This window comes from Paramisgurnus dabryanus, chromosome 6 (genome assembly GCF_030506205.2).
Source record: "Paramisgurnus dabryanus chromosome 6, PD_genome_1.1, whole genome shotgun sequence".
Taxonomy (NCBI): Eukaryota; Metazoa; Chordata; class Actinopteri; order Cypriniformes; family Cobitidae; genus Paramisgurnus; species Paramisgurnus dabryanus.
The window spans coordinates 12,325,822-12,340,899 of NC_133342.1; positions in this window are offsets into that span (position 1 = coordinate 12,325,822).

Consider the following 15,078-nt stretch of genomic DNA (forward strand, 5'->3'; position numbering starts at 1 on the left):
CCTGTTATCCCCAAGACAGCTGCTATTATATCTGGATTATGAAATATTAAAAGAGCAGGATATATCAAGGTAAATCTTGTGCTCACACAGAAGAAAGCATACATTACACTTTTTCTTTTGTAAATCAGTAAAACGCATCATTTACATTTATGCATTTCGGGGATGCCTTAATCCAAAAGGGGGAAAACACCACCGTTTTTCAATATTTTACTATATTCTTACCTCAACTTAGGCATTCTTACCAGCACTTTTAATCTTTGTACAGCGCTTCTTGAATGTGTTAGCATTTAGCCTAGCCCCATTCATTTCTATGGCTCCAAACAAAAGTTTTATTTTGTACCACCATACTTACTCATGTAACTACTCATGTAACAGTCTTTAAGAAGGGAAAACATGGGAGTTTTTGGTGGCTTAAAAATTCATCCCTGTTTGGAGCCATAGGAATGAATGGGGCTAGGCTAAATGCTAACACATTCACGAGGTGCTGTACAAAGATTAAAAGTGCATGCATTGAAAAAGATTGTTATGTATTAATGTGTCTACGTTGAGGTAAAAACTTAATAAAATATAAAAAATTGTGGTGTTTTCCTTTAAAGTGCATTCAAGCTATACGTTCCTATTCATCTGAGCTACAGGAAAACTACAAGACTCTTTGTTACCAAAGTGTTTATTAGATGTTTATCAAAGTAAATTTGATTATTCAGAAAATCACAAGATGTGCGCTAGCTTAACTCTTTCCCCGCCATTGCGAGTTATCTGCTCAGTTAAAGATACAATTTGTATTTATGCGCCGCTAGATGGCGCCAGATCAAATCAATAACAGTGATGTTGTTTAATGACGCTCTGAAGCAGCGTGGAATTATGGGATTTGTAGTCTTTAACTCAACCGCTGATGGCCATCAATCAGACGCGAACGAGAAATCACGTTGATGGATAAGGTAATCAAGTCTTATAAATGTTGCGTTTGATGACATCATTTATTTCATTATGTAAGTTTATATGTGATGTTCAAAACGAAATTGTTAGTCATAGATGTTACAGTATTAGTCCAAATTCGATGGTTAACACAGCACAGAATTAAGTTTTCAACTTACAATCTACAATGATTTTTCACGTAATGTATTGACAGTACAAATCTTATTGTGAAGTGTCTTAAAATGACCATTTATATTGCTGTACAATACCTCTTGATATGCATATCGTCTGCGGGAAGACGCGCTGATTACAATCTACACTAATGTTGTGATCAATATAATGGCATACGATTTTTAAGGGTTACGAATCAAAACAACTCACCCATCGCGTAAAACACAAGCAGGATCAGAATATCGGTCTAGTTAAATGTTGTCGCGAAGCTCTCTCCATCCAGATAATGCAACAACAAATTGATCCTCTCTCGTTTTGTTCCAAACTCTTCTTGGGTCGTTTGGTTGGCCCGTACGTTTACGGGAGCTGTCTTTGCTGACACAACGAGCGGCAGACGGTAAAAAGTAATCCATAAGTCCATAAGCAAGCGTGTAGCCCGACAGGAGCTAACGCATAGTTCCGCATTTGTCCACTACACTGGCTCGCTGCGTCCGAAAACTCAAGAGAGTGACTTGTTGCCTCGCTGCCTCATGAGGCCATGACTTCGGAGGCATGAACGCAGCTCAGAGAAAGGCTTTCAGATGCACTTCAAAGGCAGCGTGTTTGAAATATAAACAGAGAGCGCCTTTGTGATAACAAATCACATATTTGAAAACTACAATACTAATTTCTCGCTAGAAATGCAATTAAAATGTGTAAAAAGTGAAAATATACGTTTATTTACACTAAATTTGTGCTCCAGTCGCTTCCTTGGACACCATTTTATTTTTTCGAACTCGACCACTGTTGTCATGTGGTTTTTACGTCAGTAAAGGCGGTGACAAAGGGTCACATGGATATTAACGTCATTGATAGGAGACTACACTGCCCCGTAACAATGTTTTGAATGGCAATTTTCTCACGATTTACAAGTAGTTGAAAACATTACAGATATTGATAGTAATCAGCTGGACAAAATATATAACACTGGCCTCGTGGTTTTTGGACATTTTACTGCAAATATTTTACAAATTACACCTTTAAAAGAAAAGATTTGCATTAAAAAATTTTTTTATAGAATTTTCATGTTACTCTGCAATACCGCGATTATCCACTACTTACCCAATTTATGAAAAAAAAAAAACTGAAGCCAAAGCATTATTTACAAATTTTAAACTCTATGTTTTGATAATTGTTCTGAATCTGATCTCTAACAAAATTCCTTCACAAAAATGCGATTATTTCAGCCTTTTGCTAAAAAAAATGTATTTTTAAAGAAAAATTCCCATATTTAAGATTTTATAAGCAGAGAAAAAAATATAAATAGGATGAAACGTTTTTTCTCCCCATTTTGTTTGTTTGAAAGCAGAGGGTCTGTTCTTTCAATTGATATATCTGTATGTTTATATATTTTTAGAAGAAAATTTTCCTGAAAGGCATTTTGTGAAAATCACAAAAATGCTGGGGGGCAACTTTTCAAAAAATGGCTGGCAGGGAATGAGTCAAAAGCAGTGCAAAGCCCTTTCCTAAAACTTAAATTTCCACTCTCAAAACACATAATATAGCTCACCTCAGACCACCCATAAGGCGGTCAGTTCAAGCCCCAGGGGGGCAGAAAGCTGGTAGCTCTCAAACAAAGCCACTTTGTGCAATATGGCAAAGAGGCCCTGCGTTTGGCAGGTGTCTTGCCATAGCACTTTGCTCCACAGACCTTGCAAGTTCTCTTGTGCATAGATTTCCACTGGTGGGAGAAAACTCTGTCCCACTGGTTTCCCAAGCTCACCATTACCTCAGACAGACTCTGGCTCAAAACATAGAGACTCAAACTATATTACACTGTGTAGAGACAGGTACAGTATGTATGTGTGGGGTTTATGTGAAAGTTATTCTGCCCACGCTTTGAGCTCGCGCCATCCGTCACACATCATTTCACCTGAAGTGCAGGGTTTGATAAAGGATGCATGTGTGAATGAATGTGAGTGACATAGGATTTTCTCCATCCGGTAAGCTGAGCTGCGGGCTTATCAAAAAGCTCTTGTTGGACGTGTCATGTATCAGTTACAGCGAACAGTTCAACTGCACCTGACCCTCAGCTCACACACATAAACACAGAAGTCTTTCCTAGGTCCTGTATACAGAGGTTTTGAGCATAGATGATGTGTATGTGTGAATTAGTGGAAAATTAATACATTTATGGATTATTAATTGGCTTGTTGGCCATCGGTTGATTGGTTGGTTAATTTTTTATTTGCATTTCTAAGGAAGATTGGTGTTGGGAAGGCAGCAAACGAATAATGTTAAAGTTTTAGGTAATCTGGGGCTTTGGGCTTCGGTTTAGCACAAATGAATTGCAGGAGCTTTGCTTGTTTTCAGTCGGCTGCCCACAAGAAACACTAGGGACAGGGGATCGATCGTGAAATATTGATATGTCCAGTACTGGTGTTGTATGGACACGATACAGAAAAGTATTTGGTTTACCTACTGATTTTTTATATTAAACATAATCCTTATAAGCGTGTATCATAAATTATCCGTTTTGTTTAGTTGTTGTGCAGGATAGGACAAATTCACCCTCCATTCATCACCAGTTGGAGTTTTCTACTAAATGTCCTCTAAATGTGACATTTGTGACCATGTGAAATCCAGGCTATAGTCTCAATCTAATTATTAGCATCAAAGTAGTCACAGCCATAAAAATGACAAAATATGTGAAAATGGGTAAGCAATAGTTATTGGTGTAAATGATAACGAAAGCTGGCTTCTTAAACATTAATTTTTATCTTTGACTGACCTTACTCAGTCTATATTAAAGATATCAAAAATATAGTATCACCACAGAATATTCGTTACATTATTTTTTTATGATTTTAATATGAAGGACAAAAATGACTGAAAAGGATACTCCAGCCAAATATCAAAATTACCCCATGATCTCACCCATTTTTCAGACGAACACATTTGGAGTTATTTTAGTATGTCCTTGCTTTTCCAAGCTTATGATGATAGAAAACAGGAATAGGGGGAATGGACTTTACCCCCCCCCAAAAAAAAATGCAACCATCCTTTATAGAAGTAATCCATACGACTCCAAGGGGTTAATAAAAGGTCTTTTGCGGGTAAAGCGATGTGTATCTCGGTTTGCTTGAGGGTGAGTAAATAATGGAGTAATTTTGATATTTGACTGGAATATCCCTTTTAGTGTAAATAAATAAATACATAAATGTAGAAATAAATGTACTATAACACAAATTTATACTTTTAACAAATTGATATATTTGGTAATTTTTTTCTACATTTATTTAATTAAAGCATTTAATTAATTGTTTATTTATTTCTACATTTCTGTATTAATTAATTAATTTCTGTATTTATATATTTATTTGCACTAAAGTCATTTTTTGTCCTCCATATTCTAGGTAATGTTTAAGTCTTGATGCGATTTTAAATAATTATTTTTTCATGTATAATATTAAATGGCTATCAACATCAGCCTAAAAACGGTATCATTCAAAAGAAAAATTTGTTTTTTTGCCTGTTATGATAGAATTGACATGAATGTAATATGTGTTGCTGTACATTGTACAGCAGGGTTAGTTAACTGGAGGTCCGTGGGTCAAATGCTCCAATCATCTTTATCCGGCCCGACAGGTTGATAAACTGAAAGTCGGAAAGGGGCTGTGTGCGTTATTTTCGGATCAAATTCGAAAAATTGTGACACACCGGAAGTGATGTATTTCAATGTGTTCTAATCAAAACACTGTGTGCAAGGTGAAAATTATTTTTCTCAAAATTCTCAAAATCTTTTTTATTTAACTTTATCAGTAACAATTGACAACTTCAAAACGATTGATTATAATTAAATTATTAAGTATAAATAAATTTGTAGATTAAAGGCTCTTGCGCTGGAATGAGCTTCTCTCCCATATTGACTGGGATTTATGACTAAACTGCCACTAGGGGGCGAACTCCGACAGTCGTGTAGAATGGAAAGGAAGTTTAGCCTATATATCTTTTAAATATTAAAAATAAAACTATGAAGTGAAATTTGAAATACTTGAAATGTAACAATTTATGAAAGGTAAACAGTTATAAACAAATGTAGTTTAAGAGCTCTGCATTACAGTTAGTGCTATACAAAAATACATGCACTGTAAAAAAATACTTTGCTGCCTTAAAAATTTTTGTTGAATCAACTCGGATTAAAAGTCATTTTTAACTTACTATTATTTATCTTGACTAGAGATGAGTTGTTATAACTACAGGTGAGTTGTTGAAACTTATAAATTTAAGTTGACTTTTCTCAATTATATTTTATAAGTTGTGACAACTAATTTCTGTTGACATGACTCATAAATCTGAGTTGATTTAACAAAAAATTTTAAGGCAGCAAAGTGTGTGTTGATTATTAACACTTGTACCTTTTGTGCAATGTTCAATTTAACTATTACCATTTGGGTCCTGCAATGTTAAAGTGCAATTGTTTTTAAAATATTAAAAAATAAAATATGAGTTTGCAGTAATTAAAAGGAAAAATGATGGATAAAAGTTGTGTGGAGTTATAGACCTAATAATATGTAAAAGTAAAAAATTAAAATATATATTTATATCATATATAAAAGGTAAACATATGGGTTAATATTTGGCCTGCATCATGTTTACATTTTTAGAAAAAAGTAAGACCTTTGTTATACAGTAATAACTGAATTTCGAAGCTTTTTATTCCATGAAAAACACACCTAAACACATTTATGTCATAACTGTTAAACATGACAACTGTATTTTTCTAAAATCATGCATCAGTCAGTTGTGAACACCAAACTGTAGAATACATCAGAGACAGAAGAAAATAGATAAAACACAAAACACAATGTGAATATAAGCCAGATACACTGCTTCCTCCAGCTACTGCAGCAGGAAAATTGGCACATGACAACATGATATAGAGGAGCCATCCATCAAGTGTCACTGCTGTAGTCAGGTAATGAGTTGAGCTGATGCCAAAGGTATGTGAATCTCGCCTGACATAAGCATACATACCCCTCCACACACACATACACAGACGCTTCTGGAATTTGCTAGATTTTCCACCTGTCTGAACTCATCATTAGCACTATGGTAATTGCTTGGATCTTAGATAGCCCACTCATTACAAAACTGAATCCAATTAGAGACAAATCTGTCTCTCGTAAAAATGTATCTCTTCCTTTACCCTCTATTTTATTTATAAATGAAATCACACGTAAGATTGGTTTTGCCTCACATCTTTTATTAAATCAAAACAAAATTAGATCAGTGAAATGCATGACACATCATTGTCAAACTAAAGTGGGCCAAAAGCAGTTGCTGACACAAATCTGACCCTAAAAAGACGCAGGCAGACAGACAAACAAAATACAGACAGCCAGACAGAGCTCACTTGACAATTCTGTGCAGGTGCAACAGACACTTAGCAAAATATCCAATTATGCCAAGAGCTCCAGATGTTAATGCATCTCCCTTTGTGATTGCATGCTCATCTGAGCCACAGAATACGACGTTTACATTCAATCAGCCCCATGAGCTTTGCATAACGGATAAAAATATCTTAATTATGTAAACACAAGTTCATCTGTGAACAACAGATCCTTGTTACACTTTAAGCAGGCTTCAAAAAAGCTTTCATCACCAGGTGGCGCTATGTGACCACTCTGCCTCTCTTCTAGTGATGGACTTGGCTGGCTCAGCTCAGCACCATAATGATGTTACATGTCACGGGCGTTTGTAGACACGTCACTGTATACCATTCCTTAACACATGCTGTCATTTGGTCTGCCTCTGGTTGAGTACTGTCAGAGACGGCCCAACCCGAACAGCCACCTTCTACATCCTTAAGGGAAATAAGAAAAATGTCAAGCAGATATGTGGCATGTGAGAGGAAGCAAAGAAAATATCCTGGTGGTTTTATAGGGGTGATTAGGGATTTCGAGCTGTGATGTTGATGTGTTTATTAAGCGCAGGAAATGAGGGCAGAAGACTTAGTCAAGGGGAACACAAGAACAGCCCGACACATGAGTCTTGCCCTCTCATTACTGCCCTGGGTTCTTTCACTGTGAACAGGCTATAAACTATGTCTTCAGATTTATTTTTGGTCCCTTATTTCAGACAAATAGACAGACAGATATATGCAAACCTATGAGTACATGACCTTCAAAATTCAAAATACTGTGATACCAAATAATATATAATATTATATATATTGAATTATCATCAAATGTTATCATGTTTTTATTGTGTTTTATTGTGCTACTTAGCTTATTTTTACTTATGAAGGCTTAAATCAAAACAAACCAACTCCAGTTTGAGTGATATTAATTTGAATGCACAATAAAAAAAATTGATTTTTGAAACATTTTAAAAGCATAGTTATCTCGTTTTGGAACCAAACTCTTACTTCTGAACAGATCATTTCACATTTTCTAATTAAAGAAGAAAACATAATATAAAATATATAGCCTAGCAATACTTTTTATTAAAGTATTTAAAACGCCAATGAGAAAATGTATTTTGATCATTTCGCCTTCCCGTAGATCGATACACACGTCGTTGGCTTCATAGATATGTATATAAAGGCTAGATGGCTCAAGGCGGAGTCAGCTGTGTCGTCACTTGGCGGCCATCTTAGGTCAGTGCTGCCATAGTGCTGCTCCCTGCTGCTGTGGACGGAAGGTGAGTGACATACGCCAACTAAAATGCTCGTAACTTGCTGAATTCTTGACGGATTTACAAACGGTTTGGTTTTTTACAAACGTTATTAACGTGGCTATAATTCTGGATGCTTTAACATGTTTCATGAATTTTTTATTTATTTTTAGTATACGTATTCAGTGTCATAGGTACATCTTTGACGTTTATAACAAACCAATCCGTTTGAAAATCGGTAAAAAATTAAGCAAGTTATGGTCATTTAAAAGTACCTGCATCATTAAAACTCAATGCTACGAGTGAGCGAGCGCCCTGTCCTAAGATGGCCGCCAAAATGCGGACGTTCCACTCAATTGGCCATCAGCGCGGACGAGCCATCTAGCCTTTATATACATATCTATGGTTGGCTTTGTGTGTTCGACTTCATGTGGCACCGCAAGAACTCACAGGATGACGTCAAAGTAACGCGAGGGCGAGTCGAAATTAGACTTCTCCGTATAATTTCTCCAATCGCTTTCGCGGTACTTTGACGTCATCTTCTTGTCGGTTGAACAGCCCTTTTGATTCAACGAGTTTAAAATCGCGTTTTAGTTTTTTAGTGTTCATTCGAGTCGGAGTTGACCATTATTGAACTTTACACATGATTTGGCGAACGCGGTTCAATGAAAAGAACTGAGATCAACCTGCTCAATCGGAAGGCTGCAGCCTCCGGAGGTCGCATTTGCAGGTTGATTACAGGTCCGTGTACCTTTTGATAGTTTGTTTTTCAACTTCAAATGAAGTAAGCAGAAACGAGAAAACGGCCCCTTTGTTCGTTTTTTCGTTTTTTACCGAAAGACGAAAAACGAGATTTCGGGTTGATTTTTCGTTTTTTTGTTTTTTGGTAAAAAACGAATAAACCACTCTAAAATTCGTTGTGACGTGTGGGCGGTCGCTAGACGCACCTCTCCGCCAATTGGTCAACCAAAATGTGAATATGTGACATCATCCGTTGTTCCTCAAGTCTGTTCAACAAAATAAAAGTCCTCCGCTGCTGTAGCAATAGGCTAATCTTTAAACTTTACAGGTCAGGTCTTAAATTGTGCTTTCTTCTCTGTAACTTAACGGGTTTCGGACCATTTTTTTCCCCATAAATATTAATCTGCACCTGCATGGTTTTATTTTATTATTTTATTTTAGATATTTGGTGAAGCCGCGCTACCCTTTATAAACAGCGCAGATAGGATAGGGTTTCCCAAAAGCATTATAAGGCTAATTAGATCGTAAAAACACTTATGAAAATTAAGCATGGTTTTATTGTGGTAAAACTGTAGTAACCATGTTTTTGGTGAATGGATTACTATCAGCAAAACTATGGTTTTACTACACTAACCATGGTTTAACTATGGTTTTTAAAAACCATAGTTGTCAAAACCATGCTATTTTGTGGTTACCATGGTTTTACTACAGTAACCATGGTTTTTTAGTTTTAACTGTAGTAAAACCATGGAGTATTTTCGTAAGGGAACGATCGTACGAATCATCTTAGAATTTCCCAAAAGCTTCGTAACAAGCACTTGAAAATCATCGAAGATCTACACTGTAAAAAAATTCCGTAGAAATTTCAATGTTATTGCAGCTGGGTTGCCGGTAATTTACCGTAGATTTACATTTATGTTATTTACTGGCAAGAGTTTGTTCAAAGTTAAATAAATTTGAAATATTAACAAGTCTTTATCTTTACAGAATAAAACTATACAATAACAGCCTCATGCAAAGCATTCTGGGAATCAGAAATCATCATCAACCTTTTTCTGTTTTTTGCTTCAGATTTTGTTTCCCAAAATGCTTTGCTTGAGGCTGTTATTTTAGTTTTACTCTGTAAAGACAAAGACTTGTAAATGTTTCATGTTCATTTAACTTTGAACAAACTCTTGCCAGTAAATAACATAAATGTAAATCTACGGTAAACTACCGGCAACCCAGCTGCAATTTCTACGGAATTTTTTTACAGTGTACGAGTGGTCTGGAGTAATCGTTAATTCTTAAGTGCATCGTAAGACAACAGAGTTACAAGGACACCTGCAGGACAACCAGCAAATTGCACTCCTGCAATGACGATAATGTAATGTTTTAAATGTAGGCTATATTTATTTATTGGGTTCTTATTTGTTTATTTTATATTAAATATATAATATATTTTATATTAAATATATAATATAATCTTATAAAAATTAAAAATTCAAATGAGAAATCAAATTTAAACGACAAAACATAAATTAATAAAGAAGTAAAACGTATTTGGTACAAGTTGGTAAAAGTTTTTTTTTTGTATTTTGGAAAAGTTGGTATTTTATATTAAATATTTATTATATTTAATATATTAAATAAAGATGCGAGCGATTGTTACGTGCATCTTTGGGAAACGCAAATGAACCACAAATGTTCGTTAAGTAGCTCGTAGAAAGCGCTCTTAAGTGCAATGTTCAACCAAGTGTAAATACGTACCTTTCTTCAGTTTTGGACAAGAGATAAAGTTTGATTTATATGACAGATATGAAAAGTTATTAAAAATACAATGTCATGTGGTAATTTTGTTGAAGTGATGATTTCGGTTTGTCTTCGGTTGATTTCTGTGTGCGCGCTTTTGTTTTTTAATAATGAACCACAAATCGCGTTCTTGTGAAGAGGAAATTATCTTATTTTTAATCTGTTTATTACAACTAAAATAATATTTTTTTGTTAAATTTTTACTTCATGAATGTAAAAGCAAGTAATTTGGTGGATGCTTCAACACAACAACAGAAAGCTTTGGCACATTTTTGCCGGATTTATTTGTTTTATGAAGAATTGATGTTGAATCAAATCAATATTGGATTGATTCAATCTCTTACAGTACACGTGATTTAATAAACACACGATGATATTTGCTGTGTGGTGAATAACAAGATCTAACAGTAAATAATAATCAATATCTAAAAAATAGAGAAACTCAAAATAAGAGGACAGAATACGACAAGCAAGTTCTGCATAATGCAGAAATGCTGATTGAGCTTCATGTTTCTTTATTGAGATAACGCGCATTGGCTTGGCTTATAATGATCGAGCTAAGCTCATTGCTGGTAAGAATGATGATAATTATTAAGACATTATTAATTAAATAGATTTGTAATAATTGTTCATTTATATTTATATTAATATTGAATGTTAGACCTATTTATAAAAAATATATATAATAATAATTAATTAATAAATAAATATAATAATTTTAGATATATTTATTTTTATGTCTCTAATTTTAGTGTTAGCACCAACAAAAAAAAACATGAATGAAAGATACATTTGCAAATTACATGGTACATTAACAAGCGGAATTCACGCGGTACAATATTTGCCATGGCTATACTCATGAGTACTTTTTAAATGGCTTCTTTTTAGTCAAAGATTTGTATTTAGTACAGTCACACTGCATGTTTGGGAAGTTTGACAGTACTTTTCAGTCGTTAGATTTTTTTAGTATTCCCACTCATGCAAATATGACTATTGCACAAGTAGCCTATCTTTTTATATTTCTCCATAAACCTTCGAATACTAACAAAAAAATCTGCTATGATTTTCATAGTTTTGCAATACCAATACATAAAATTACATCCTAACCCAAACCCCAAATCTAACCCCAACACCAAGCAATAATTTAAAAATAAAATAAACAGGAAAAACAATACTTAAAATAACATTAAAAATAAAGTCGTGCGAGCCGGGCGGGACACGAAAAACTATTTATAGAAATAAATGTGGTCACACGAAAAAAGCAGAAAAGCGTGTCCATGAATACGAATAAATATAAAATATTTCGTAATTATACCACATAATGCCTTGAGGTAGGGTTGCAACACCAACTGATAAGGAATATAATGAATAGTTTGACATTACTTATAAAATAAATCTTTATAATCTTTTCTCGGGAAATTATGTTTTGAATGTTTTAGGTTTCCTAATTGGCTTCGTTTATTGACTATTTATTTATATATTTATTAAGGCATTCTAACATCTCTGAGTATATTCATGGCAAGAACCGGTTAATCTATTCACAAGTTACAAGGTGATCTACACACAGTCGAGAACAATTTTGCAAAAATGTTTCTTATTTAGGCCTGTGTTTTATTGCTCTGAGTTTGGGAAATAGAATTTGTGGAATTATATGAAAAATATTAAAATATATTTCAATAATAAATATATAATATATACGTTTATTTAACATTTTTTGTTATTATTTGAAGGTTTATGGAGAAATATAAAAATGTTGGCCTACTCTCTATTATATCTGCAAGAGTCATGTTTGCAGGGGTGGAAATACTGAAAAATCTACTTACGTAAAAGCATTGTTACTTCCCAAACATGCGTGACTGGCCTCAATACAAACATGTGACTAAAAACAAGCCATTTTAGTCATGTACTCATACAGCCAGTAGCAAATATTGCACTGTGAATATTATTCTGCCTTGCTAAAAACTTGAGATCTGCCCGAAGCCGAATACGTTATATAGGCCTATATAATATAAAATAGATAAAGAGCTTAAATAGATTAAAAAATATTGAAATTTACAATTTTATGAGCAAAAATGTAAACTGTAGGCAGTTACTATAGACCTATTTCGACGAAATTGTTTTCATGAGGATGTCTTTAGAAATATGTATGCCTCCTTCGTGATAAATTTTAGCCAAGCCAATGCGGGTGATCTCCGACAATAAAGAAACGTGAAGCTCAATCAGGAGAAGTTCCCCCGCAGAACTGTTTCTGTCTGGATATTTTGAGTTTCTCTGTTTTTAGAAATTGATTATTTACTATGAGGTCCTAATTATTTTCTTTGTGTGTTTATTAAATTTGTGTACTGTATAAGAGACGGTAAGATTCTGTACACATCAATTATTTATCTAATAAATAATTCCGGACAATCCTGTATTTTATGTGATATGTGGCAACGCTAGCTGTTGCTGCAGCATCCAAAAAACTTTTCACTTTTACCTCCATGATTTTAAGAAGTTTAAGAAAAGTTATGACTGTATTACACTTGGCTGAACATTTATCTACCTCCTCTAGTCGCCGCTGTATATGGGAAGCGCGCTTTACCAAACATCCAGAGGCGCGGGAAGATATTTTCGGTAGGGGGTGCTGGGGTGCGGATGCAGCCGGGGGGGGGGGGGGGTGGTATGGAGTTATAACATTTTAAAGTTGTTCACAAGCTTTTCATTCTGCAGACCACTCTACCTATAAATGTCTTCTTTTAAAAACTCACTCGCACCTCCCATCCATAAAGTAAAGATGAGCTGACGGCGCATACAAACTATATAGCCTATTGCAACATAGTAGAGTTTGAATTCTCTGCCAGGGTCGTTATTTTCTGCTACTATCCTCTAGCCGGGCCATTGATTAAGCATATTTTTCATTATTACTTTATTAGCCTCATTGGGTGGGGAGAAAGCTATGCCATATAATCAGAAATATTATATATAGACTAGGCCAAGTAAAAAAGGTGTCCAAAAAGTTACACAAATTACAAAATGCTTTGTAAAAGTTAATAAATGCAACGCGAGTCATGTGCGGAGTCTCCTCTGGCACGCATCACGCACCGGGTCTGCTGTTGCAGCGTAGCTTAAGTGCAACATGGAGTTTAAAGATGTAAAGAAAAAAGAAAAACAGGAGAATTAACTTTGAGCAAGTTTGCAGGAAAGTCGAAGGCATGGAAACAGTTTATGTATATATTCTCACTCGTGCCAGTAGCCTTTTTTTTCCTTTGCTTAAGTTTTTACTATTTCTAAATTCTAACATGGAAACTTTATTGACATCACTCGAGTTAAGGCGATTGGACCTTTTAATTCACGGGTTTCATTTAATTATATTTTTACACGTAAGTGTAATATTTGTGTGTTAAGTTTTAGTTTCAGTTTGCCATGCCTCCTTTACGGCGGTGTAAACATAAGATATTTTTCGACTTTAAAATTCGAACATCATATCCTAAATTGTCGGAATATATTCCATATAGATTCATTTGAATTTATAGATGTTTAACATTAAAATCGATGCATGGGAATAATTTATATAAATGTTTGAAATGCCCACCACTCTTAAATGCGCATGTTCCTTGTTGTACATAGAGGCTTTACACTTTAGTTCCTTTCATGTCGTTTTAATCATTTAATTCAATATTTTTTACTTTAAATGTTACTTTTAATGTTCTGTAACATTTACATGTGCGTTAAACACCGCGAAACAATTTGGCTATATTTTTAAATAGTTTTTGAAAAGATGACCTTTCTCTGATATGCAGGATGAGTCAGGTGGAGAAATAACGCTAGTCCTCGGGACTTTTAGGCTGTGTGATTGAAAAAATCCAAAATTCTCTTCTGAGACATTGCGAAGCTGATAGATACAGATAGCCTAAATGCATTCTTCATTGTGGCTGTGAGTGTGCATGCTTGTCTGTTATGCTTATACGTATAGACGGGTTGCAGCAGGTTTACTACAGGGTTCACAGCGCGCATCCAGGAGGTAGAAAGCCCGCTTGGTGAGCTGATTCGCTACTGCAACAACCTTAATTATTGAAGCGTTCTTTATTGTATGTATATAAATAAAACTTGATTTTAGTTGGATCTGTTTTTCTGTCTTTATTTTTGCAGTGTTACTGTGATACATGTATGAATTATAATGTAAGACTAGTAACGTAATAGTCGCATCTATATGTTAACATCAGGCACCCAGCACTGACTTGTTGGTACTATTTTCCCACGCAACAACTCCTTGGCATTTTGACTTACAGACACAGCTACTAGCCTACAACACAATGGACATATCTTCTTTCTGCCTCTCGGTTGCGCGCAACCAGTTATGTTGCCGTGCAACCCGTCTCTTCGCAGGGCTGAATGCAATCACGTCGTCAAAACAAATCTGATTGGCTAATAAACACTGAATTAAATTAAATAATTTTAAAATTACTAAAACTATCCCTCTCTTCATCACACACCCCAAGCATGACATACAAAATGTCTTGGAACAGAAACAAACAATCAGAGATATTTAAGCCATTATTTTATTGTCATCGCAGTTTTAAATCTTTGCCACCAGGGGGTGCTGCAGCCCCTGCAGCACCCCCACTTCCCGCGCCCATGCAAACATCTAAAATAAAATAACATAATAACATTAAACAGTCCAGAAATAAATATTTATTCAAAACTTAGGTTACACAGAAGATAGCTCAATCTAGGACCTGTACATTTAACAGATCAGTAGGCTACAGCAGCGGAGGACTTTTATTTTGTTGAACAGACTTGAGGAACAACGGATCGTAGATATGT